This window comes from Lissotriton helveticus, chromosome 7, assembly GCF_964261635.1.
Source record: "Lissotriton helveticus chromosome 7, aLisHel1.1, whole genome shotgun sequence".
NCBI lineage: Eukaryota > Metazoa > Chordata > Amphibia > Caudata > Salamandridae > Lissotriton > Lissotriton helveticus.
Window position 1 is genome coordinate 465,175,198 of NC_136068.1, and position 25,444 is coordinate 465,200,641.

The 25,444-nt window shown below is 44.9% G+C and overlaps 2 protein-coding genes across 8 annotated transcripts in view; one reads left to right on the top strand and one right to left on the bottom strand.

Moving 5' to 3' along the window:
• LOC144768620 (uncharacterized) overlaps positions 1-7,836 on the bottom strand; it is a 154,024-nt gene extending 146,188 nt beyond the window's left edge. For 3 of the 6 annotated variants that reach the window (XM_078652426.1, XM_078652424.1, XM_078652423.1), the window contains exon 1: positions 7,301-7,836. The gene's annotated coding sequence lies outside the window, so the exon portion shown is untranslated. The remainder of the gene's footprint in view (positions 1-7,300) is intronic. The other 3 variants (XM_078652430.1, XM_078652425.1, XM_078652428.1) reach the window with 1 other exon arrangement.
• Positions 7,837-7,873: 37 nt separating this feature from the next.
• INO80E (INO80 complex subunit E) overlaps positions 7,874-25,444 on the top strand; it is a 275,519-nt gene continuing 257,948 nt past the window's right edge. For both annotated transcript variants that reach the window (XM_078652431.1, XM_078652432.1), the window contains exon 1: positions 7,874-8,002. The gene's annotated coding sequence lies outside the window, so the exon portion shown is untranslated. The remainder of the gene's footprint in view (positions 8,003-25,444) is intronic.

Here is a 25,444-nt window from a genome sequence, read left to right on the forward strand (position 1 = left end):
GGTTTTGAAAATAGCAAAATGAATAGCTTTGTCATTTACAATGCCAATAGTTTTAACTTTCGCAAATGTGACACCTATAGCATTTGTAATGCAATATGTGTTGTATTTACGTGACTTAGATGTATTGATATTATAAATAACAATGGCTTTTAAAAAAAAAAAAATTAATACTTAAATAAAGTTATTGTAATTTATAATGGCAATAGCTTTAACTTTTGTAAATAACTTTTGTGAAGATTATGTTCATTGTATTTTATTGTGACTAAAATCCAAGAGCAGAAGTGAAATATTAACATCTTTTTGTGACATTTTTAATAAAGCTTGAAACATTAAGAGAACATATTTGAACCAGTTGTTGAATGGTTGCACAGATTGATGCTGTGGTGGCACTGAGTAATGTGGTGGTGACGAGTGATGCTGTGGCGTTCAGTGATGCTGTGGTAGCGCATAGTGATGTTGTGGTACCCCTGAGTGATGTTGTGGTACCCCTGAGTGATGTTGTGGTACCCCTGAGTGATGTTGTGGTACCCCTGAGTGATGTTGTGGTGCTGTGAGTGATTCTGTGTTGGTGCGGAGTGATGCTGTGAGGATGCAATAGATAGATAGATAGAGTGAGGGCGATAGATAGAGCGAGGGCGATAGATAGAGCGAGGGCGATAGATAGAGCGAGGGCGATAGATAGAGCGAGGGCGATAGATAGAGCGAGGGCGATAGATAGAGCGAGGGCGATAGATAGAGCGAGGGCGATAGATAGAGCGAGGGCGATAGATAGAGCGAGGGCGATAGATAGAGCGAGGGCGATAGATAGAGCGAGGGCGATAGACAGATAGATAGATAGACTGAGTGCGATAGATAGAGTGATTGCGATCGATTGATAGATAGAGTGATGTTGATAGATCGAGTGAGGGCGATAGATGGAGATATAGAGTGAGGGCGATAGAGCGAGGGCAATAAGATAGATAGAGCGAGGGCGATAGATAGAGTGAGGGCGACAGATAGAGTGAGGGCGACAGATAGAGTGAGGGCGATAGATAGAGTGAGGGCGATAGATAGACTGAGGGCGATAGATAGACTGAGGGCGATAGATAGACTGAGGGCGATAGATAGACTGAGGGCGATAGATAGACTGAGGGCGATAGATAGACTGAGGGCGATAGAGTGAGGGCGATAGATAGATAGAGTGAGGGCAATAGATATATAGATAGATGGTTGTGTGTGTGGGGGGGTTGTGTGTGTGGTGTGTGGGGGTGTGTGTGGGTGTGTGTGTGTGGGGGCTGTATGTGTGTGGTTGGTTGTGTGTGTGTGGGGGGGTTGTGTGTGTAGGGGGTGTGTGTGTGGGGTTTTGTGTGGGGGGTTTTGTGTGGGGTTGTGTGTGTGTGTGTGGGGATGTGTTTGGGGATTGTGTGTGGGGGAGGACGATCAACAGATGAGAGAGAAAGGAGAAAGGGAGAGAGAGGGAGCAGAGATAGAGAGAGAAAAAAAGAGGGGGAGAGAGAGGAGAGGTATAGAGGGAGGGAGGGAAAGAGAAGGAGGGGGAAAGAGAGCAGGAGAGAGAGAAAGAGGGGGAGAGACAGAAAGAGAGGGAGGAGATATAAAGAGAGAGATGGAGGGAGAGAAAGAGAGAGAGATAGAAAGGGAAAGAGTGAGAGAGAGGGCGAGAGAGGGGGAGAGAGAGAGAGAAAGAGAGCAGGAGGGACAGAGAGAAAGAAAGCGAGAGGAGAGAGAGAGAGAGAGACTATGCGTCCTGGTGGGAGCTGTGGCCCCTGCAATATTTCTAAAGAATAACGTAATGTAATTTTAATTTCCTTCCCTATTTATAGAGGTATTTTGAGAATTTCCCTCTTTTTCTATACCGGTACTTTTTGCTGGCATATTTTTACTGTTCGTGGAGGAAGAAAGAGCTGGCGGGGATGGATGGGTGGGTGGATATCGGTGAGGAGGGGAGGGGTGGAGAGACTGGGAAGAAGGGGAGTATGAGTGTGAGAGCGTGAAAGGAAGAGAATCGACGAGCGAGAAGCAGACAGACAGAGTGGAGATGGGGGTGAGGAGGGGTGAACACAAAAGCAAGAGACAGAGGGTGGATGCTGGGCTTTTCTAGTTGAATAATAATTATAGCGCGTGCCACAGAGAGGCTGTATTTCGTAGTGCTGTAAGTAACGGGAGTGCAGTCAGAAAAGCGCTTGTTTGATGGCATCGAAGTGCTTCAGACACCCTGGGAGGCATGATGTGGAAGTTTGTAGGCGTGACCTCGAACTGTGGTGTAAAGCAGTGTGTGATTTGCGGGGGAGAGCCATTGGGAAAGAGGGGAAAAACACAACTATGGGTTTAGGGGTGGAATGTGTCGATCCTAGAGCCGTAGGGAGGTTTTCAGGGCAAAAAGTCTGCAGTCTGTCAGCGGCTCAGCAATGCTGGCTGTTTGTGCCCGATACAACATCTGAAGATATGCACTCATCGCGCACACGGACTTAATAGAGCATTAATATTCTGAACCTTTATGAATGAAACGTCTAACTGGCAAAGAGATATCCAGGCACGCACACATCACAGCTTCAGGGGTGTTTTCACCCGCCAATATGTCTTCCCAGCAACAAGTAAACATTCTGGGCATTTTGAGTGAGCTTGTTGGTTCGCCGCAAGAGGAGCTAGAAAAACAAGCATTGGCCATGAAAGAGACATTCCCTCGCGGCCGTGAAAGTGAAAGCACGGCCGTGAGACGCGCTCTGTAGTGGGGGAGGTGCAGGCGATGTGCAGAGTTCAGAAACTCACAGGTACATAAACCAGCAATAAGACCACCGACCAAGGCCAGAGAGGAGAGACTGTCCGTTTGGTACCTTGCTTACATGTAGCCAGAATCGTTCAAAACTCATTGGGGAAGTGGTGGCAGCACCATGATGTGGAGAAAGGGTGAACGAATGCAAGCAGAGAAAGGTCGACAGGCCAAGTGAGAGAGGAAGGAAGAGAAGCCGGGTGAATGGGATGGGGAGACAGAGCGCGAGATCGGAGCACGCGGTGAGCAATGCCCAGAAAGGATTGGCAGTTAGTAAAAGGCATCGCAGGATTTAAAAGTGAGTGGGAGCCTAGGAACCGACCCCTGAGGGCCGTTTGCGGTGCGGAGGGTGAGAGTGCCCCGCGCACGTCGGGTTACTAAGGCTCAGGTTAGATGAGGGGAAGGGAAATGGTGGCAAACCTGGCCTTGGAGTAGACCTGTTTTGGTGTACAGTGGCCAGTAAGGGGGTGTGTCATGTGGAAGTGGGTGGAGCAGGGCTGCGCTCTTAAAGTAACAGCTGTGGAAAAAAACCGGGGCACCGGAGAAGCCCTTCAATCCAGTTTTATCCTTAACGTTTTCTTACTTGTAGTTTTCGTCTCGTATAATACTTTCACACTGCAATTAAAACAAGCTGCGAGCGTGCGCAGCCCGAAAACGGAAGTTCGGGAGCGTCACGCCTGTCGTGGGGCGGGACTTCCGTTTTCCGCGAAGCCCGCGCCCACGGAGTTGATGACCCGCAATGGCTGCAGAAGACAGGACGGAGTGGCGGCGATGCGGTGAGTAAGGCTTAATTGTAAGGGGGACGGTGTGGGGGGGGGGAGAGGGGGCGGCAGGGGGGGGTGGAGGGCGCCGGCGTGTGTATGCGTGCAGAGGGGTGGGGGCTGGCTGTGTCTGTGTTGCATGCGAGGGCCTGTGAGTTACTCTGCGCATGCGCTGCTCAGACGCGCGCTCACGCGGTGAAAACTGCAAACGAAAAGCGCGTGTCAGATTGGTGTCCTCAAAACTAAATACGGCTCGCAATAGGTCTGAAGCAGACACCTCAATGCTCACGCATTGAGAGTACGTCTGCTCGACCTAAAAACGAGTCTCTGAGGGTTTGATTCTCATATTCCAGAACAGAGAAAATTTTAAAGGTTCCGGCATTTCTAAGAAGGACGAGGATAGTACCTTTAAAAGGATTTATGACAGCACTGTCCGCTGTAACGCATTGACTTCTAACTGGAAAGAAAACAGATGAGATCGCCTGAGGAAACATTCCAATTAACGTTGAGGCAGGCGACATTGTTGAAAACCACAGAAGAAATGACAAGCAAAACGTCACACGGCAGGATGGTTCTCCGCATAAATCTGCACCAAAACTCAGGAGAGCTGCAGTGACGATAACACAAGACGTCACACACGAAGAGAGGGAGGCTTTGAAGGAAGAACAAGCATGAGGTAAGCATCCATGTGCTGTGAGCGTGTGCGCAGCTCGTGATTGTTTGAATATGACAGGCCAGTTAAACTGCCATTGCACAAAGAGCTTTAATGAAGGTTTACCCTCATGAAAATCCATAGACATGCCAAAATAATAAAAACTCAAAGCTGGTCATCGTTTTCCATTTGAGCCTTTCACCGGAGGTTTACTCTTCAATTTAAAATGTTTCCACATGTCAGAGTTTAAAAAATTTAACAGCAGACCCTGAAAAGCTTACAGGGTTTCTATGCCTCCATAAATCAATATCACGAGCACCTCCGATGTTATCTTTCACAAAGTTTAAGCAGATGGCATGAACTTCAATAAACAATTCGATAATAACATCGCTGGTAACTTCTTTTAACATCTTTTGAGACCAATTTGAAGTTGCAGAGTATCGTAGCGCTTGTCAAAAGAAATCAATAAGCAGTTACTCAAAAAATGTGTCAGCAATGGAGTTTTCTTTCTTTCAATCGTGACTTCTTAATATCAGTTACTAAAAGCAGGAGCATTGTATTAACGGACAGTCAATAATCTTCCCACTTAGTCACTCATTCTTTGCATGTTTGCTCGAGGGCTGTTTTGTAAACCATAGACAGTTTCATTTCCACTCAGTTGCTCATTCCTTAGACATTCGACCGTTTATTTTACAAATATTCCACTTATGTTGAAAAACGCTGTGAGGTATTATCAAGAGTAAAAGCTTGTTGCTAGAAGGGCTTAATCTCACAGGGTACAGCTACAGTCAGAGAATAGACTCACCAGACGCTTGGATAACTGGCAGGCCGTTGTGGGCGACCGGTGGCAGGTCTTAGAGTGTCTTGCTTACTCTCACAGGGAGCACAGCACAGGAACTAACTTGAAGGCTGATGATGAGGGCGACCGGTGCAGAGGTCACTGGTGGGGCTGATTTCTTGACAGTTGGTTATAGCAGTGCAGATAACTTGAGGTTCCCAGACACATCTAGTTTTCCTTTTGAGGTGGAAATCGTAGGTTCTTTCTTGGTATCGTCGCCAAAATAATGTAGTAATTGTGTCCACGCTAGTAGGTAGTTCCCAAGTAGATTTATTGAGCAGTTAGATTATGACAAGTACAAGCTCAATAATAATAATAATCCACATTTGTATAGCGCACAATCACCCGTTAGGGTCTCTAGGCGCTGGGGGGCCGTCGGGAAGATTAAGCAAGCTATTGCCCAGAGTCACATGGTGCTGGGCTAACCTGCCGCCGGAGCAGAGGATCGAACCCTGATCCCCAGATTCCAGCGTCAGTCGCCCTGGCCGCGGCGCCACACCTCTCCTATAAGACCCCACCAGGAGCTTCCTTCTAGGTGCTCAGCCCATCCAACTGTCACTACCTAGGCAGAACACCAATATTCTGACAGCTGCTCCAATGAACATTCCATTGGTGGTAGAAAGGAATCACATTGAGAATAGTAGGATATTACGGATTTATTACACATTACCAAAAGTCCCCAAAAAGTTTGATATAAGACTTTACAGTGGTGTATAAACAGAAGGCACAGATATCCCAACATTGAGCAATTCCAATAATTAACGGTGCGTCTCATTTAACAGATGTTTACAGAGGGGGGGGGGGGAGGACCCCTTTTAGAAAAGAATGCTGCCTTAAAATGGGAAAATAATGGTATTAGTTTAATATCAGATTTCCTAAATGGAGTCATTGAAGACAGGGCTCGAGTCAAGGTACCACTTATTTTACGGGGGGGGGGGGGCACAGCCCCCCGCCAAATAGCTGGACTTCACTCTTTGGCCTCTCTGGGACGAGGAGCTCGGCACCTTTTGTGACGTCACTTCCAGTGAGTGCCCCCCCACCCCCTCTTATTTTGGGACTTGTGCCCTGATTGAAGGTATGGGACGATATAGAACCCGGGATTAGGCTCCATAAGAATATTCTGCTGTGGTCCTGTATATTAATCGGCAGTTATATAAGGGACTTTGATGTAGGCAGAATACAAGCAAGCTTAGAGTGAGGAATTGCTGGAACTGAAAACTAAAAACATTAGTGGGTGGGTTTCTTTTTTGAGATTTGAAAAAACTACAATAGTACATGAGAAAGTGTGAAACACGTGGCTGGTTATAGATAATATTGATATTGCCCTTAATGTATGCAAAAAATGATTTTCATTTTACACAAAATAAACCCAGAGATCTCAGCAAATTGTTTCCGATGTAACCAAGAGGGGGAGGACATGGACCCATATAATCTGGAGTTGTCCGTGTATTCGATCATTTCGTAATGAGATAGATTTAAACTGTCTTTGCATTTTAGAATTACCCCAATCCATAAACACTCAGACTGCAATTTTAGGTTATTTGTTGGATATAAAAATGAACCTTTTGCAAAGATAAAGGATATCCATTCTTGTATTGATTGCGAGATCAATCTTTTGGCAAAACGCTGCAACGTGTGAAGATATGTAATGTAATATGCATGGCTTAGTATTTAATTTATTGCCTATGGGGTATTTATGCTATCTATTATGTATCTATTTGAAATGTTTCTAAGATTCTATGGCCTTCTTGCCGAAATAAATGTATTTTATATGTATTTCTTTTAACTCTTCCAACAAATACATATATATTTTTTAAAGGGAAACCGACAGCCATGGAATAACAGACCAAGAGGGCTTACTCTGACAGCAAAAAAGTGCCTGTAGACAACACCTTAAAATGATGACAAAAAAACTTGGCAAAATGCCATATATTTTCTCTTTCGAACAAAAACTAAAAACAGCAAAAACGAAAAGCATTCCATTCTATAGTTGTCTAATATATTCCTAAACGATTACTTGAACAAACGGGCCCAAAACTGCCTCGTAAAAAAAAAAAAACACACAGAATAATGTAACAGCTTCTGGCCTTGTCCAAATCTCAAAACAAAAACGAATGATAACAATATATTTCACTGAAAACGGGGCTCTGATCCGATGCTGCCCAGAACAATGAACCGGCAGGAAAGGCCCTCACACGTGCACAGAAAATACACCACTCCGCCTGAAGACAAAGACCCCATCGTTTCTAATGCCCATACACCCTATAATGCCTGGTACTGACCTGGGAAGCCAGTCAATCCAATCCAGCTCCACTGATCTCGTCAACTGCTCCAAGATCCTAGAACTGCGGGATCAGTAACACTCCCTGGCACTGCACGGCCTGCAATCAGTGCGGTCTTCGATGCACAACCGATATGATCGGGGTGCAACGAGGACTGATCGCAGCCCTACCACATCAGGAAGAATTGTATTGAGTTTTGTTCTCCCTGTCGGAGAGGACGACTTGCAGGTAACACGCAGGCTGCGTCAGTCATGCCGGTCCCAGCCCCTCGGTCCACCCCGAAACGGATCTCCAGGCCTCCCGCTTTGTTCGTTCGCCTGGGGGGTTAAGAGGGTTAAGTCGGAGCTCCCGCGCAGCGCAGGCAAAGGCTGCCGTGCTTTTTCCAGCGGTTTCGCGCGCTACCTCCTGCTCCAAGCTCCGCCTGCGCTCTGTGGGGGGCGGCGCCAGCAGCGGTTCGGTGGCTTTGCTCGCCGAAAGCCAACAATTGGTTAAGGACAATAAATATCCGCCCCCGGAAAGATGACCACGTCGCCCTGGAAGTGACGTTAGAGTCGCTCAGGAAGTGTCATTAGTACGTTGCACGGTGTCCACGTGATGAACGTGATCGACGTCCTTAGCAACTAACTAGGCATACGTCTGTCATGTGACCATGTGATGCTGCGCTGTTAATGTAATACTACAAATAATCTAAAACGTGATGAGGTAAGCAACAAGACTGGTCTTTACATTTGTAAACAGAGCACATGCGCGTATTTGGTTGGGTGATTTGATGTGAAGGGCACTGAGAAAGCGGTGCATTTAGTGATTATAGAAGCGACATAAAGGCATCTTTGCATGGTTTAGCTGAGAACGTGAACACATTCCCCCCCTATGCGTTAACGTGAGTTCAAGTCACAGACTCGGGCACATTTTGTTTTTCCCAAAAAAGTATCAAGCGAACTAACTTTTTCTATTCGTGCAACGGCCCGATTCCGCCCTGCATTACCGGGGCAATGCTCCATCTTCTTACCTGCGTAGGTACATCCAGTACATTCTGCCCATGATTGTGATGACTCTTTCAGGTGGTCTTATCTGGCCCATGAGTTATTGTAAATGGAAATTCAAGATAAGGGGATTGAGGGTGAGGGAGGGCTGTGGGAACTGGAAAGGCAAATGCTTGTGTTGAATAGTAAGTTTTAAAAAAATGGATATTCATTTAACAGGGCTTCCTTGGACAGATCTGTTTAGTCCTCACTCCATCGCGTTTCAGTGACAAAGAAGGGATACTATTGAATGTATGGAAGTAAGGTCAGTTATAAAGGGATGCTATCAAATGGTTGATTATTTTTAAGCAAACCTTTCCCAGCAAAATGCCCTCTTGACACAGTTAAAACTGTCTTGTTCTCCTCTGCTCGTCAACACATCCCTTCGTGTCTTTTTCTACTTTTATCTTATCTTTGTAGTACTTTCACGTTTGGCATTTTGACAGGGTTATCATGATGAATGAGTGGATAGTTTCCTCTTGACCTGGAGCTCAGCAAGGACTTGTCACCGATTCCATGAGGGGTATCTTGCTAGTCCAGAGTCTGACAAAGTATTTCCTAAATGGGGAAATGTTAGTTATGCAACCTGCATAGCCACCTTCATTGTAGCATCGAAACTTCAGTCATACTATTTGCTTTGGCCAGAACCTCATTTATTCTGATTAATCTCAGCCGTTAGCACTGAAAAATAATAATACAGGTTCTCTATAGGAGCTGGCCCTTACAAGGTTATGTTTGTTCACCCTACGTATTACGCAATTTTATATTCCCGAGATCACAGTGCTTGTGCATTTTCTTGATGTATTTAAGAAATTGCCGTCATTGGTGTTGTGGGGCTGTGGTGAGTTTGGGGTCACTGCTGTTATCTGCAAGTTGTAATTTTCTGGTTATGGGGGTTATCAAATTAGGTGCCATAAATATTCCTTTGCAGTAAACAGTTTTGACAACTTTGTCCCATAAGGACACGCATCCAGAATCAGTGAATAGGCCTTTGGAAATCCATGAACAACTGGTTGTTAAATTGTGTGATGTGTTCTACCCTGAAGGAAACAAAAAGGCAAGTCCAGTCATAACTCATCCCTGGTATAATGCCAAATGTCGGAAAGCAAAAAAAGACCTGTTAACCGCTGTAAAAGCAAAGGATAAGCCAAGCATTAAGCAATGCCGGCTTAAGTACAACCAGGTTATTAAAAGGGAAAAGAAAGAAGGGGAAGCAAATAGATGGGAGGATCTTAGAATAGCACTCACGTGCAAGGACTCTAAATCCTTTTGGTCGATTGTCAGCTCGGGGGCGAGAGAGGGTAGATCGGCGTTTGAACCCAATATAGCAGCTGCTGTCTGGGAGGCACATTTTGGAGCTCTATACGCATATTCCGGTGAAGAGGGCTCCTCGATTGCTACCCCAGGACCCCTCCATGAGTATCGAATGGAGGGGCCCTGGGACATTATGTCAAGTGAGGTTGAAGCCGCAATAGGCAAACTCTTACCCAACAAGGCGCCTGGCCTGGATAAGCTTCCGGGGGATTTATTTCGGTCTGAACCGAAAATATGGGCACCATACCTGGGTGTTCTCTTTAATGCAATAGTATAGGGAATGGATTCCCCAGACACCTGGCGTGGTGCGGAGATAGTACCTATTCACAACAAAGGTTGTCCCCTACTGCCGTCTAACTATAGGCCTATCAGTTTGATAGACATCACCCAAAAACTGATGGGTAGGATCATCTTGGACAGAGTACAGGGGTGGATAGAGGAAAATGAGATCTTGAGTACCCTGCAGGCTGGGTACTTCGACCCTCAACAAGATATTCAGACTCCAGGTATTGTTCTGGAAAACGGTGAGTGTGGAGGGTGGCAGCCTCTACCTCATCTTTGTTGACCTGTGGTCAGCATTTGATTTAGTGCCGAGGGACAAGCAGTGAAGTGTTTTGCTTGATTTGGGCCTACCAACTTACTTATTGGATGTGTTAATTAGAATCCATACTGATAACTATGCTCAAGTTAGGTGTCAGAAACATAGAGAACTGTCAGCCTGCTTCCCAGTGAAAAAGGGGGTGCGCCAGGGATGCGTCCTGGCCCCCACCTTATTTTGTCTTTACATAAATTGGCTTATAGACCACCTACTTGGAGTAAAGGATAACGATGCCCCCAGGCTAGTCTCAGGTCGGGTGCCCGCGTTGATGTTTGCGGACGACACTTTGTTGCTGTCCAAAATATCAACGGGCATCCAACGAACCTTGGATGGTTTTGCTGCCTTTTGTGTAATGAGAGGGCTAGAGATAAATTTAGATAAGACTAAATTTATGATTTTAATCCCCCAAGGCAGACTCGTCCTAATCCACTCCTGAATGGAATCTCATTGGAGCGAGTAAAGACCTTTGAGTACCAAGGCATCACCCTAACTGAACATTTTGACTGGAGTACCCAGTCAGCGAAGGTGGCTCTTAGGTTATCTCAAGTGGCGGGGGGATCTCAAAAGTGCACAGAATATCTGAATTTAAGCCAGCGGCCCCGGTTATCGCAATGTATAAACTACAGGCGAGAGCGGCTTCTATGTACTGGGCGGAACTTTGGGGACATCAAAGCTCATCCAACCTCATGAAGGTAGAACATACCTTCATGAGGAATTTATTGGGTCTTCCAGTCAGTACACCGCGTGTGCCCCTACGCATGGATATGGGGCTAGTCCCCGCAGAGGAGGAAGTAGCATTACGGCCTTTGGTGTATTGGAGGAGATTATGGTCAGTGCCCGAACAAGCCTCCTATAAAAAAGAATTTTTGGAGGTCTGGGCTACGTTGAGAACAAAGAAAACCCTGTGGCTCTCACTTATTAAGGCAGTCAGCACTAAGATCGGTTTATCCAAGCTTTGGGATACTCCTGAAGTAACCTGCCCACGGTTATCCAGGGCAGAGTTGGTCCATCACTTTAGGCACCATAACCTATTGCCTCTTTAGGCACCATAACCTATTGCCTGAAGAGGCAATAGGTTATGGTACCCTACAGTGGGAAGACTAACAGCAGAGTTTGATTTTAGATGTTACATTTTTTGCTGTATATATGCTATTTTTTTTAATCTATGTGTAATGTATGTATTTTATCTGCACTTTTATGGTCCTTGTTGACCGAAATAAAGTTATTGATGATGTAATGTAATGTTATGTACATGATACTTGTAGAGCACAGCTCATGCCTAAGTCGTCTTGGCGCTATAGAAAGCTAAGAACTGGTGCAACAGAGGTGGGGAATTTCTGCTGAGGGCGAGAACTAAAAAGATGCTAGAATTATCTGGCTTCCACAAATAGCCAGGCTTTTAGACCCTTTCTGAACCTTATCAATGAGGGTGCTTTTTTCATTGCAATAGGTAGTTGGTTCCAGAGCATTGCTGTGGTCCTATAGAAACTTCCCCATGTGGCCTTCTTTGCTGGAGGGACCGTCATGTTTTTCACCAGAACTGAACGTAGCGTTCTTGATGGCGTGTACCATCTCAGTTTGTTTTTTAACTGGTCTTATCCCAGTCCATGCAAGGATTTAAACGCCAAGCAGAGGGCCTTGGATTTGCATCTCTGTCTGACAGGCAGCCAATGCAGTTTCTTATTCCTTCCATTGCTGATTCGTGTTTTGGGATTTTAAAGGTGAGGCGGGCTGCCGCGTTCTGTAAGATCTGAAGTCTGTTAACGAGACCCGTAGCAAGTGAAAGATAAAGACCATTACAATAGTCAATTCGTGTAAGGACCATTGCTAAGGTTACTACTTTTAGCAGTACAGACAGGATATATTTTTTGATCTTTTTAATCAACCCTATAGAGCAGAAGGATGCCGCTGTCATTTTGTTGACTTGTTCTTTAAATTTAAGTTCCCCATCCATTATAATCCCTAGGTTCTTTACCTTGGTTGAGGGTGTGGGTAGGGTATCTAGCTCCGGCGGCCACCAGTCTGGTGTCCAGAGGGAGGGTTTGTTGTCAAAGATGATGACATCGGTCTTTGAGGCATTCAGTTTCAGACAATGTCTATCCATCCACTCACTCACCTCTCACATGCAAGTGCAGAATGAGCATCCAGGACTGTTTTCCCTATTAGTCAGAGAAACCACTATTTGGGTGACATCAGCATAAGAGGAGAGGGAAAAACCAGCGTTTTTTATAAGTGATATCAATGGCGTAACATAAAGATTAAAAAGTGTAGGGCTAAGCGCTGATCCCTGTGGCACTCCACATGGTAAGGAGAACTGGTTGGAGACAAACTTCCCCGTTGCCACATTTTGCTGTCAATTTGATAGGAATGATTTTAGTAGATTTAATACAGTGCTTTTTATATCCCTAAGTCTTGGAGCTGGTCCACCAGAATCTCATGGCTAACCGTATCAAATGCCTCCGAAAGGTTAAGCATAACCAACAGTGCTGTCCCTCCTCCCTCCTCCATCGAGGATTTCACGTATTTCCTCCGTGGCTGTGATTAAAGCAGATTCAGTGCTATAATTTTTCCTAAAACCATGTTGCGAATCATCCAACAGTGAGTTTGCTTCTATATATTCTGAGATTTGCTTATTCATAATTTTCTCTGCCACTTTAGCCGCAAAGGGGTTTCTCAAGATTGGCCTATAGTTACACTGCTCTGCAACGTCCAGATTATCTTTTTTCAGAAGTGGGAGAATTGAAGTATGTTTCCATTGGACCGGGAAAGTCCCACTTGTGAATACTTTGTTTAAAATTTGGCCCAGGTAACTGGCCAACTGGGCAGGTATTTGGTGCATTATGTTAGGCGGACAGGGATCATATGGTGAGCCTGATTTGATTAGCAGAGTTATGTCTCCCAGTTCATCATCTGAGGGGGTCTCAAATGAAGAAAGTCTTGTTATTATTCTCACAACCTTCAGTTGTGAGCTTGTCATGAGGATGCACTGCTCTGTTAGCCACAAACATATTATAGATGTTTACCACCTTCTCTTGGAAGAAACTGGCCAGTCTGTCACAGAATTCTTGATTTATTCCAGTGTTAGTGGCATTAGTAGGAGCTACCAATTGAGGGCCATTTATGCCAAACATTGACTGGTAGGCGCTTAAAAGAAAAGTTTTGGTGGCCTGGGATGGATAATCAGGTCAAGGCATGGGTAGAAAATTGTGTTAGTTGTAAAGAATCGGAAAAAAGGTTACGAGAATTCATTGATAAACTGGTTTCTTCACAACATATCATTGGTTTGGAAGGTGTTTGGCAAAAAGTGTGTATGGATTTTATTAGTCCCTTCAATGAGTTGCATGATTGTGAACTTTTGCTTTGGTTTTAGTGGATTCTACTTCAAGATGGGTGGAGGTGGCTTTTATGAAAAATATTACCACTGAATCTACCATGAAAGTTCTCAGTGAGGTGTTCCGGAGGGAAGGTATTCCGGCTATGTTGTTTACAATCAAGTAAAGAAAAATGTTTTCCCTATGGGAGATCAAGTAATCTCAGATCCAAACGGAATTCAGAGACCTATCTCACTCAGTCTGCATCACTCAATCAACTATCAACATTTAGCTCGGGGAACACTCACCAGAAGGAAACAATGTTTATGCAAAAATATACATTTTATTTCAATAAAAAACATATGAATTATGTTTTTTATTGAAATAAAATGTATATTTTTGCATAAACATTGTTTCCATATCCTTCAAGAGTGTAAAAATAGTTTTGGTGGGGTTTCTACTAGTAGTGATCTTGTTGGCATAATGTATGGCCCTAGTCTTGCGGACCAGTTTATAATATGCTTCGATCGCAGTTCTATACTGTGAAAAGGTTGTAGGGCCGTCTCCATGCCCGTTCTAGGACCTTACAGTACTTCCTACCTGAAGTTAATGACTCCTCAAACCAGGCATTAGCCCGGGCACATTTGGGGAGAGTCAGTTTGGACCCGGATGCAGTTATCCAGTGCTTGAGCGACCCTCCCCAGGAATGATTTATTATCTGCTTCAATATTAGTGGGCCTTTCTGGGAGCTGTGTACTTAAGGCAGCTGTAAGGCAACAGGGTCCAGTTTGTGCAAAGGATGTCTGAGTGTGTGGGCTAGATCTATGAATCTGCCCAGTATTTATCCCCTTTGTGGTATATAAAGTCGCGAAAGATAACAGTAAAAAGAGGTGTAACTGGGAGTATACATAGACATGTGATGCAAACGTAACAGAATATGTCATGAATGGGCGGAAACATTGGAGGGGGCTACCTAAGGAGCCGGGACCTCTAACCTAATGGTGCGCGAAAACTGGTAATGACGTGTTACTAGGAGAAGCTGGGGGCTACGAACTCTGTGCTAGGAGCAGAGACTAGAGTCTGGAGGGTCGGAGCGACATGTACCTAAACCCTATCTGGTATCTAATGTTTAGGGAACATGTTGATATAAACTAGAAGTCATGAGGGGAAAAGCTAACTTGGTTCTAAGACTGGACCATGCATTATTCTACATGTAGTGCGTGATGAAGAATATTAAATGACCATTAATACAGTATTTCTCTAACGTGGAGACGAGAAGGCTAGACAATGACGGAAACTATTGATGCAGTTCAGTAGCTTAGGAATGCAGAAGAGGAGGACTGAACTGATAGCTGGAATCATAACATACTCTTGGCAGACTCAGAGGCAGAGCCAAGCTGCACCGGGCACTGCGAGGCAGGAAGTAAGTGAAGGGTCGAGGATACAGGTGGGGGCTGTATCGCTCCTCAGCGAGGCTTTCAGGAGACAGGAGCTGAATCTGATGTCCGGGCCCTTTTGAGGCCTGGAAACGGGGACTTTATAATGAAATAACGTGCACACTGAGAAACGTGGCAACATAACTTTACATAGGCCTGATATTCGTAGTATTCACGAGGACTGGAAACTAACATACTAGAGGTGGACACAACTGGAATTGCGTCATTAATCGGACATGGGGAATAACATATGCATATTGGTCATGCACACATAACATATGATGGATGAGGCGTAGGGACACAGAACATGGCAAAATTTACTTTTCCACACCTTTGGGTCCTGGCATTAAGCCCAGTAAACATGACCCTGGTATACATAGCTGCCAAGGTTTCATGTTGATTATGTTTGATATTTTTATAATTTCAGTGTAATTATGAGTGACACTCAACAACTTTGAGTAACACTTTCTCATGAGCAAAATCAAGCAACGAAGATGAGGGAAACATATAAAAATCAGAAATTACACCCATTTGAACAACCAGAAACTCAAAGAAGACCTTAGATCTGCTGCCAAGCACCATAAATGGAAGGCTACCCCAGTTCCTGTCCTGTCAGTCCATGAGACAATGCAGGATACAGTGGGGCAAGTGTTTTGCTGGAAAATGACAACAGCAAGATGCCACCATCAGGATCCACATGATTCAAATGAGTAAAACCAAGCAGTGAAGTCTACTGAAAAACACATTCTAGGATTTTACCCACTTTTTAAACAACAAAAGGCTGTAAAAGGCCTTGAAACTGCTGCAATACCTTTGAAAGTAAAAGTCAGCCCATTATAGGCTGTTAAATCAAACCAAAGAGAATTCTGTACAGCACACATACTGAACTTATCAAATATGTGAACGTGTTCTCATACATGATAATGAACAACAAGCATTGGTGTAGCCAATAGGTCTCGCCTTTGGGACCTTATAAGTGATTAGCCATGCAACAGTTGATGTTGTTGCACCAAGGATATTGTGCTTGATAACTAAAGGCCCCAAAGGCGAGACCTATTGGCTATGCCAATGCTTGTTTTTTTATGGGTAGGGCCCCTGCAGCTCCCACAACCCTAACGTTTTACAAAAGAAATGACTAAACAAGCATTGGAAAAGACATAAAGGTTGGCAGCCAACTTGCGACCTATTGGCTTTTGTCAATTCTTGTTTATTTTCGATTTTTACTAAGGTTGGCTCGAGAGCCTGCTAAATCAATATCCACGCCAGGGCTAATACACACAAATGCCCTCCCACGCCACTCGTTCGGCTCTCCAGCGGTGGTACCCTTCCATTCAATAGAAAAATGGTACTGAAGAGGGAATTGGGGCAGGGCTGCTTATTATGCTATTAGTCGTCCAGACCGCTTGTCATGGCACAAACCCAGTGTTCTAGCCTCTCTCTGTGGTGGAATGTTAATACTTGCAAAGGCCTGAAATGCTGATCATAGGAGAGCTGGGGTCATTGTTGTACTGATCTTTCAACCTGTTGACCATGCCAGACACGGATATCCCTGATGGTTTACAGTCTTCTGAAACCCTTTTGATGGGCCAAGTAGGAGGCCTTTGTACGGAGTTGTCTTCTGATTTCAATTCTCTCAGAGGCATATAAGCACTTAATAAACATAAGCAAATTTTCGGATATTGCTATAATGTTATTTATCTCTGTATCCTTTAAGGAAGGCTGGGGCTGGTGCAGACACTCTGATTGCGTAGAATACTGACATAAAGTGAATGCTGTCAGGTATTAACAGCTATTAATTGCCCTTCTCCTCATTATGTGCCTTTGGCTCGGGCCCATAAATGGGCAATTAACAGCCTTCCTTGTTAACGCTCTCAGAAACTAGTCATAACAACAGGACTACTTTGTTTGGACCAAAACCTGCACTTACAACGTGTGGCAAAGCGGTGTGTCCGTGGCACGTAACTAAGAACAAAACAAACAGAACATTCATTTGAAATATGTCCTTAAAAATTAAGCGCTAGTGCGGTATTTTGTGAAACAATCATTGAACACCCTGCCTTTCCAACAAGCCTCTGATGGAGTGTGTACACACACCGTTCAGCCTCGTACCCCTCCCTGCCTTTTTTAGGTCTCGCCTAAGCCATCGCGTTAGCGATGCTTGGGCGAAATATTAAGTAAGGGGGCTTTCAAAAGTGCTCCCAAAGTCAGTAGGCGGATCGGGTACAGTGCATGTGCGCTGGGCGCGCGCACCATTTATCCGCCTGCAGCCTTTGGGAGCACTTCCGCGGCCGCTTTGATGTTCAGTGAGCCGCGTGGCCACTGAGAACATCAAAGCGGCCGCGAAAGTGATCACCATTTGCGCGCGCACCACTCGTGCTTCCCCCCTCCCCCCATCACTTTCCCTGCTAGCATTCCCCCCTTCCTTCTCGTCCAGTCCTTGTTTTTCTTGTTTTATTTCCGTTTCCCACAATTAGTGAGTGTTAAAGAAATAAAACTCCACTGGTATAGCAAAACAGTTCTTTAATTGTCGTTTCTACTCTTACTACTGATCACAAAATATATTTTAGAGCTTAAGATTTTCCTTTTTTCAGATTTTCATTTATTTGTATTGTGGAATTTTATGTTAAATGTACACATATTTAATTATGCAGGCGGAATAGAAACAAAGTGTACTTCTCAATATCTCATTAACTATTGGCTTTCCTGAAAATCCAAGGGAAACATTTCTTGAGCCTGAGAGCGGAGCCCCTGGAACTTCGGCGTGACTAATTGTGGTCCTACTTGCCCCTGTATCGATCAAAAACTTTCTGTCTTTCCCTAATACTTGACTGTGAACATAGGGACCTTCTTGATCTACAGGTATCTCGATGAGAGGCAAGCCTACCTCCCTCTCTAGGCTGTTTCATGAATATGACTGGTACTCTGGATACTCAGACTGCGCATACTGGTACATCTGCGATGTAACGTGCTGTGTTGCAGCAATAGGCTGCGGTGCGGAAACTGTCTGTGGTGCATTCTGTGACTGAGGAATCTGTGAAACTTGTTCTTGTCTAGGCGGACGTGGTCTTTCTTTAGTCTTACCAGTAGCTATATTATGTTTCAGAACTGCACACTCGTTTATAAAATGACCTGGCTGTTTACAATAATTGCAGTTCCCCTTAACGGGAGCTGCAGGATGACTGGCTTGATTCGGACCCCTCTTCTGACTGTCTTGAGGAACAGATTGTGCAACTAGCACTTTCATTTTCGTGTCTTTCATACGTTTTCTCTCGTGTTCTTGCTCTTCTCTGATTCTATTCTGGTGATACTGGAGCATCTGGAGCATCTGGGACGGAGTATTTGCTTGCCAGGTGCTTTCGACTTTCAAAACTCGATTTTTAATTTGTGGACTTGAATTCTCGACTAATTTGGTAACGAAAAGATGAGGGTATGACTCACTACTTGTCTTGAGACCACTATTAATACTGAAACATTTCTCAAATCTAGAATAAAAATCACTAATATCTTCATCTTGTTTCTGTTTACAGGCTGAGATTGCATCCCAGTCTTCTTTCCTAGTTGTCAGTAATCTGGGTAAAACTTGAATCAATAATTCTGGTAATTCTTTACATTTATCTCCAAGACCGGTACCTGGTACTCGTGCCTTGTCTTCAGCTTCTAGAGCTGCCCAATCGATCTTTTTCTCTCCCACCTCCCATTCTTTTTCTTTTAACTTTTCATATACCCCTGCGGGTAACAGGACCTTTAACATTTTAATGATATCTGGGTACGTGTATTCTCCCATACGGAGCATGTCTTTTAATTCTCTATGGAACCCTGCTGGATCTTTGTCATGACAGGGAATTAATTTCTTCATTTCAAGAAGTTCCATCTTTGATATTGGAGTGTATACAAACACTCGTTGCATTACGCCACCCGCCCCTTGGACTGGGTGGACTTCTCGTAACGGATTCTGTCTGTCTATGTAGAATGGTTTACTTTCTGGGGGTGAGACATGAACGAAATGCGGGTTCAGAAACGTTCTATATTTGTGACGCTGTTCTAGAATGACACTAATTAAATCGGTACCTAGACCTCTCCATCTATACTGGAGTAACTCGTTCAGGATATCATGCAACGGGCCTGGGTCAGAATGTTGACCCTCATACAAAGTAATGAGGTGCTGAATCATATACATACCCACCAGTCGTTGCTCAGCTGGGGGCAGTTTCAGAAACATTTGTGCCACTATTTCGTCTGGAAAAGTGGTAGAATCAGTAATCCATCGGACTGCTGATCGGGCTAGTTCTTGTTCATGCATAGTACTTAATTCACTGTAGCCGACTCGTGATTTCAGAATGTGATCGGTAACTTGAAATACTTGTTCTAGGGAACCTTGTTCTGGTGCTGGATGATGAAAAATAGACTTGTGTTCTAGGCGTAAATGGCGATCTGGAGATCTAGATTTTCCTACATACGCTATTCTGGCGGAATTCTCGTCCTCTTCTTCAGGATCAGAGATACTTTCTTTCTCGCTTACTTGTGCTGCTTTACGCTGTTCGTGTAACCTTATTATTTCTTTACGAATTTTCTTGTACATACTCTCCATAGCACCGACGGTCTTGTGCTTACCCTCGGCTATATTATCACTCCACCTTGTCAGGATTCTCATTTCGGCGGGATCTTTAGACGGATAATCTTGTTCTCTTATTAGACAATTGATCAGGAACTTTAATATCATGAGCTGAATCTCGGCTTTCCTTTGAGACATAATCTCGCCAATACTTTCTGGATCATCCCCTGTACGGATGTAACGATATATTCTGTCTAGATCTTCTTTCATATTCGGTAAGGTGACTAGATACTCGGTCACTCTCCTTACACGTACGGAATATAAAACCATATTATACTCGCCTGGGACTGGATCATAGACACATTCGCCAAGGGCTTGTCTGATTTCTGTGACAGACTTATTACTTTTAGGAGTACGCTGTGATGCTTGAGCATGTAATTCGAGTGCTGATAAACGCTTGTGTGGCGGCGGGGTTTGAGGAAGACCTCCTCCCGCGGCCCCTAAACTGGAATCGTCGACTGACATTCTTCGTCCTGGCAGAGTCGGTAATTGTAACGTGGGCTGGACTTGTATGGCGGGCTGGGCCGGGGGAGCTGTTAAGGGCACCCCGGTGTCTGGAGGAGCAGGAAGTGCCTGATTTACAGGGACTGGCGGAGCGCGAACAGGATTTGCATATTCTGGGACTGTGTCGTCCAAATAGGACGAAATAAAAATATCAGCTGCGGTCTGTTTGTGACGTAGCTTGGTCGGAACTAATGGCGGCGGGAAATTACTGGATGCCTCTGGGGTCGCTTTTGGCAAACCTTCGGCAAGGAGAGGATACATACCCTTAATGAGGGCATGCCTCTGTCTGTCTGACTGTTCGGCTTTGACTTGTTCACCTATCTCGATTAATTCTCTTTCTTGGGCTCGTTCCTGGGATTCTCTACTTAACTCTGACTTCCTGACTTCCTTTTCGGTTCTTCTATGCGCTTCTTTACGCCATAACTCGATGGCATCTTTCTGTGACTGTCTGGCTTTCTTTTTCCATAATGCTTCTTCTACTCGCATGATACATTCGGCATCCCATGTACCCGATACGGGCCATCTATACTTTTCTTCTAACTGTTTGGTATACTCTACCCATAAATCTAGATACATTATGGCGCTTATGCCATGTTTCTGATACATAAAATGACCTGGACTGTCCCTAGGCGGGACAGGAACTGCTTCCTCTAACAGACCCTTTCTAGTTTTTAACTGACGTAATCTTGAAAAGAGCGGCATTGTAAACTTGAATCGGAACACAATACAATACACGAAGAACAATAACAATTGGGAAAACAATTCAGGCATACCACGACATTGGAATTACATTAAACAATATCATAACATAACAGTTCGAACAGAATATTACCTGAAAATACTGAAAACAGAAACAGAACAGATTTTCTCGAGAACGGAACAGACTAGAGTTACTGGATGCACTGCTGTAACAGTACGGAACATACCGGTCCCAAAAAGGGACGCATCAAGACCCGTATCCACCTAGGTGAACACTTCGTTTGTGAGTCTGGGCACCACCAACCCACGGACCAGGAGTCAATTTAGATTGGTCCTGTCTAGATACTACCCCAGCAATGGTACTCACCGGGCAGCACGGAACGGAAGGCCTCGAACGGGACTGGACTGCTACGACGACGAACTTCGGACTTCAGTTACGGGTGGGCCTCCGGATACCTCGGACCTTGGACTCTCGGCTTGGGCTCTGGTCGGGACTCGCCGCGTTCCTCCACCGTCTCGTTCGGATGCTGGACCGCCTCCTCCGTCTCCTCCGTGGGCCTGAGGGATACTTGAAGCAGAAATATCTGCACGTGGCCGGTATGGTTCCGTCACGGCTGCAGAGGGTCAGGGGGTCGGCGTGGCTTCACCGACGCGTGGGGAAAGGGCAAGTCCCTATTCGGGCGCCATTATGTGGTATATAAATAAATAATACCGGATCTATTTTTAAATGAATGAATGAATAACAGATAGCTCAATAAAATAAGAGTCAAGATTCGAGGTAGTAGGAGTATCTGCAGGTTTATTACAGCATAAGGACAGGATCAGGACAACCTGCATAGGAACAGAGGTGACAGGGCCCAGCAGGACAACTGGGGCCCAGCAGCTGCCGGGGCTTGATCTGGAATGAGCGCGCTGACTTTTAATAATAATGATTGACTTATATACATAGCGCAAACACATAGCATTACATTGCAGTAGGCGTAACAGTGGGTGGAGCAGAAGGCGTGACGCGTAGCAGTCGCGAAAGATAACAGTAAAAAGAGGTGTAACTGGGAGTATACATAGACATGTGATGCAAACGTAACAGAATATGTCATGAATGGGCGGAAACATTGGAGGGGGCTACCTAAGGAGCCGGGACCTCTAACCTAATGGTGCGCGAAAACTGGTAATGACGTGTTACTAGGAGAAGCTGGGGGCTACGAACTCTGTGCTAGGAGCAGAGACTAGAGTCTGGAGGGTCGGAGCGACATGTACCTAAACCCTATCTGGTATCTAATGTTTAGGGAACATGTTGATATAAACTAGAAGTCATGAGGGGAAAAGCTAACTTGGTTCTAAGACTGGACCATGCATTATTCTACATGTAGTGCGTGATGAAGAATATTAAATGACCATTAATACAGTATTTCTCTAACGTGGAGACGAGAAGGCTAGACAATGACGGAAACTATTGATGCAGTTCAGTAGCTTAGGAATGCAGAAGAGGAGGACTGAACTGATAGCTGGAATCATAACATACTCTTGGCAGACTCAGAGGCAGAGCCAAGCTGCACCGGGCACTGCGAGGCAGGAAGTAAGTGAAGGGTCGAGGATACAGGTGGGGGCTGTATCGCTCCTCAGCGAGGCTTTCAGGAGACAGGAGCTGAATCTGATGTCCGGGCCCTTTTGAGGCCTGGAAACGGGGACTTTATAATGAAATAACGTGCACACTGAGAAACGTGGCAACATAACTTTACATAGGCCTGATATTCGTAGTATTCACGAGGACTGGAAACTAACATACTAGAGGTGGACACAACTGGAATTGCGTCATTAATCGGACATGGGGAATAACATATGCATATTGGTCATGCACACATAACATATGATGGATGAGGCGTAGGGACACAGAACATGGCAAAATTTACTTTTCCACATTCCCTCCTTGTCACTACGTTTCCATCAGGAAACATCAATTTTCATGATACCATCTATCATTTCATACAGTACCATTTGCTCGTCTCGAATTGTCTTGGAACGGGCTTTAGAACGGGGCTTGGGACTAGGAATACAAGAGGTAGCACACATGCTGCAAATCGCAGGGCCACATTGTATACAGAGGCAGCAGCTGAATATGATCGCTACTGCAATACCTAGAAAGGACAGGACTTTCCATCCCCATGCGGAAATTATATTCCAGAACCAACCAGACCATGTCCAGGTGCCTGGATCTTGATGTAACAGATGGGCAATTTTATGGAGTCTGGTTATAGCTGAATAAACAGACGGCGCGTTATTTGGAATGAAAATGCAGCAACTAGATCCGATGACTCTACAGGCCCCGCCCCTATCGGCCAGTATGACGTCAAGGACGAGACGATTTTGCAAAACGACAAATCTCATAGCAGATTGTTCTTCGGTTAAGTTACCTAGAGCAGAGGCAGTCTCATTTACTACAGCTTCAAGGGTTCTTGTTAACCTACGGATCAGTTTACTATTCTGGACAGGTCCTACAAAGAAGAAGAAACCTTTATTGAAATCTGTATACTGTTCTAGAGTAGTTTCAGTATAATCGACAATTGGGGACTCCCTTCTATGTCTAATGTGTACTAGATGTGTGTTTCTGTGATAATCAGATGGGGCTAGAAAAACAGGTGGCAGTAGGAAGGCAATGTAACAGGTTCCCTCCCAATCGAGGGGCAGACGGACATATGCAGTTTGACCACAAATAAAATAAGAATGACGTGAAGCTTTGAAAACAGATTTCCCACTGTCACTATACTTGACAACAGTAGTACATTCACTATGACCTATATGTACAGAACCATAACTACGGACACATAATTCGCCTTTGACTGGTAGTACTGAAATAGCAGGTAAGTCTGGAGTAGTATCAGACTGAACATTCAGGACCATGAAATTCGACGAATAATTACCTAAATTATATACTTCATTTTCTAGATCTAAACCTGTTCTGTGGGGGAAACCTTGCTTGTCTGGGAAACATGTACTGTTAAGAAAAGACATATCTGTTGAGGATGACGTTAACGTGGACCATGCTCCACACGAACCATTGTGTGAGAATGGATAAGGAAACAGTGGCAGAACTCCCTTCGAGGTCTGGAAAGGGGGGAGTCGACCACACACCCAACAATTAGTGGCATTGCTGGTCTGGTGTGAATAATGTAACATACGGATAAATGTGTTGTTACGCATAGCGAGGCGGTAAGAATATTCGTGAGGAGGCAGATCACTAAACGTGTGCTCTACTGTAACATTAGCAGACATATTTACATGAGGAACTGGACAATACAGATAGAACGCATAGCTGGTGCAGGAAATCATAATGCTGATGAATAATATGAAACTCAGAAAAACGATACATTTGATTGAACTTTGACTGACTCTCTCACTATGGGGGTCTATTTTATACATGTCAGAAACAGTCTAACCGTTTCACCTAGGGGAGGACTTATACAATCAAACTGACTGACTTATTTTACTAGACCTGAGCTTTAACTTATACTCCTGCTGCGGAGTTTTCTCTACCAAGGGAGGGGTTGTAATAATGTCTTGTGCGGGACAGTCCTTAAGAGCAATATTCTGGCAGTCTTTAGAATCTTGGGAATCCTTGGAAATGTTCTTGGAGACTGGTTTCAATCCATTGAAAAGTTTTACATGAGAAAGATGGACCCACCCCTTCCTGCCTTCCAACTTGACGGCAGTACGGGTGGTCAGGAGGACCTGACGTGGCTCTTTCCAACGTGGCTCCAGCGGACTTGATCTGTAAAAATTTCTGATCATCACCAAGGAGCCTGGAACGATCTCGTGCGGTGCCACCTCGGTATTGTCTGGAAAGGCGGCAGCAACCTGTGAACGACATGAGTTGAGGGCAGACATCAAGGAAGCTAGGTAATCTGTCAGCATATTACATGAAACATCGGTAATACTTCGGGGTCTAGGAGTACCCCACATGTTAGGGGGGCGGCCGAATACGACCTCATACGGGGACAGACCTGATCTGGAATGTGCGACCATGCGCATATAAAACAAAGCGACTGGCAGAGCTACTAGCCAGTCCACACCTTTTTCTTTACAAACTTTTGCAATACGGATTTTCAGGGTCTGATTATGTCTCTCTACGAGACCGGCTGCTTCAGGATGGCGTACACAATGGAACTTCCACTGGTACCCTAACAACAGGGAAACGTGCTTCATGAGTTCGGATGAGAATGGCTGGCCGTTATCAGAATATACGACTCTAGGGAGTCCATATCTAGGGAAGAATTCACGAACCAACTGCTTGGCAGTGGTCGCGGCTGTGTAATCTGGGACTGGATATGCTTCTGTCCACCTGGACAAAGCGCATACAACTACAAGGACATACTTGAAACCTCGACATCGCTCCATCTGAATATAATCCATCTGGAGGACCTCAAAAGGGTGGTCAGGGGGCTGGAAACCACCTTGTTCCACCGGGACACTTTTACCTGGATTAAACTGGCAACATATCATACAGGTACGGACTTTCTGTTTGGCTGCAGCTCGTAAATGCTTGTTGAACCAAATGTTCTGGATACTGTCTAACATAGCTTTTTCTCCTAAATGTGCTGGACTATGTGCGGTATTGATAATGACTTGAACCATAGAATCGGGGAGAAACCAT